The sequence below is a fragment of the Camponotus vicinus genome, unplaced genomic scaffold, assembly GCF_025532165.1.
Source record: "Camponotus vicinus isolate PSW18456_S1 unplaced genomic scaffold, iyCamVici1.0 SCAF_6, whole genome shotgun sequence".
Classification (NCBI taxonomy): domain Eukaryota; kingdom Metazoa; phylum Arthropoda; class Insecta; order Hymenoptera; family Formicidae; genus Camponotus; species Camponotus vicinus.
Window position 1 is genome coordinate 6,723,715 of NW_028141978.1, and position 2,966 is coordinate 6,726,680.

The window sequence follows — 2,966 nt, forward strand, 5'->3', positions numbered from 1 at the left end:
CACGAAAATTCCTTTTTTTATTATCCTCTATATAAAATTCTATAAATAGATATAAATTCTAAAAACAGATATAAACTTCTAATGCGGAAGAGTCATTGAGAATGGAAGAAGTAGATTAAAATTTATGAATTAAGTTTTTACTTAGATCCATTCATCGATAAAAAATTAAAAGTATTATATTTCGCTTAAAGCAAAACATTTAATTGATGAATACTAATTCTATTTAACATTTAAAATTACAAAATATTTTTCTTGTCGAAAACGAAGAAAAACGTTATATACTTAAAGTACAATTAAGCACAAATCTAATTTTAAAGTAAAATTTAATCTTTAAAAACTTAATTTTAAGTTGAATTTAAGTTAGTTTTTACTTTAGAATTAAAAGTCTCATTTTGTATAAATTTAAAAATTTTTTAGAGAAAAAGATTGTTCTATTTAATTACTTTAAGTGTATTGAGTTTCTTTCTTTTTTTTCGATGAGAAGCCTATTTTGTAAGAATATTTTAAACTTTAAATGTAGGATGAGAAATATATATATATATATGCAGCAACATCTATCATATATTTTAAGTAGGATTAGTATACATCCATCAATAAGATAATTAAATATCATATTAGTCCAACTGTTTTTTGGAATTTACATATATACATTATAAGTTTATATCTGTTTTTAGAATTTGCATCTATTTTTATAATTTTATGCGAAGGATAATGAAAAGATACAAATATTAAACTATTATTTATTTTGCTTCACCTTATTGGTGAACGGCATCTTTCTCAAATCTGCAATCATTTTTTTGTATATTTCTAATTTCCTTATTTAAGAACTTATTAGATGCGTAGTAATAGTAGAATAATATATAGAAAAATGTAATGAGACAAATTCATGCTGTTCATAATTACGATGAAATATTGAATGATTGTTAGTGTGCGTGTTTCACTTTTCAATGCTAGATAGATTATCATAGATTTAAAAATTTTATAAAATTTTAATTTAAGGCTTATTAAGAATAATTTTAATATGTATGGTTAATAAATCTCACTAAGAAAATATCGATTCCAAATTTACCGTGCACAGAGAATGCTACTTAAAATCTAACTTTAGAAATACATGAATGAATGAAGGTATACATATTGTATATGAGAATTTTGTGATTTTGAGGTATTAAAGACTGATGTGTGATGATAAATTATTTCCTTCACTTGAATTATTAATAATGAAGACTCAACCTTATGGTAATAAACATGACCTCATGGTAATAAACTTAAAAATTGCGCTCTATTGTGGATATAAATAGCGTTGTTGGTATAATATTAGAGATATAATATTATATACAGGGTAAGTTTTATTTTCTGTGTCAAACTTTTTATCATTCGAGAGATTAGCGACTGCAATTATAATAAATTGATCGGTACACAGTTGTCAATTATTTGGATCGACCGTATTGATCCATATATAATATGTACAAGTTAAAAGGTGAATCAAATTATGTGATTTAGATTTAATATTATTATTATTATTAGAGCTACGTATTATTATTATTATTATTATTATTATTATTATTATTATATATATATATATATATATATATATATATATATATATATATATTTAATAATAATAATACGTAGCTCTAATAATAATAATAATAATAATAAATCCATACCACATAATTTGATTCACCTTTTAAGGGGATCCTAAAGTGACTCTTTTACCGATATAACATTATATTTCTTTTTGTATCGAAATCTTTTTATTAATTGCACAGAATAGTAAATGCTTCTCCACGATTAAAGTACACAGAAACAAACCGGGAACCCCCGATTTTATGTTAAAAACCAAAAAAAATTGAAAAATCGTAAAAAAGTCGTAACAATATTTGCTTAATATATAAGTTTTGCAGTTTGTATGTACAAAATAAGATACCGAAATCTTTTTCATTATGCTTCTAAACTCATTTCTAAAAGTTTATTTATATTCCTTCGTGCAATATCTAGCGGGGACCTATCTTATTTTGTACATACAAAGCAAATATTGTTACAGAAGCCGATAAAAAAATTGTAATTTTTCAATTTTTTTTGTTTTTTAACATAAAATCAGGAGGTTCCCGGTTTGTTTCTGTGTGTACTTTAATCGTGGAGAAGCATTTACTATTCTGTGCAATTAATAAAAAGATTTCGGTACAAAAGAAATATAATGTTATATCGGTAAAAAAGTCACTTTAGGATCCCCTTAACTTGTACATATTATATATGGATCGATACGGTCGATCCAAATAACTGACATCTGTGTACCGATCAATTTATTAAAATTGCAGTCGATAATCTCTCGTATGATAAAAAGTTTGACACAGGAAATAAAACTCACCCTGTATAATATTAGAGATAATATTATTTGATACGGAATGTTTTGATAAAAGAATTGTTACTTTAAATTGCTACATATACCATTCAATAATGGAATAATGTCTGAATAAACTAAAATTTTCGTATGATAAAAGTAATTCTTGCAATAATTGTCGATATTGCAAAAAAAAATGTCAAGGCTCTTTGTTAATTATTTCTAAGCTTATTTACAGATTTTCCTACAAGAAAAACATAAACACACAAAGTCACATGATTGGCCACTAAGTAAAAAATTTTCAAAAATTCTCTATTTGATAGCCAATTGTGTGACATAAAGTTTGTTCGTTTTACTCTCCCTAGAATTGCACTTGAAACACGAGATAAATACATTCGGATGTCAAAGAAAGACTTGAGGGATCTGATAAGTGTAGGAAGTGCAAAATGAACAAACCCATCATGTTTATCCGTGTGGTTGGTCATCAATAATGATGTCGTCGATGATGTAATTGAAAGAAACGAACCTCCGATTTGTCCGATTGGTCTACGCGCGATTTCGAGTCCACCTCTCTTCTGCATGTCGGCTCAAAGTCGGAGCATAGAGCGCGACACCGTGCCTCGTG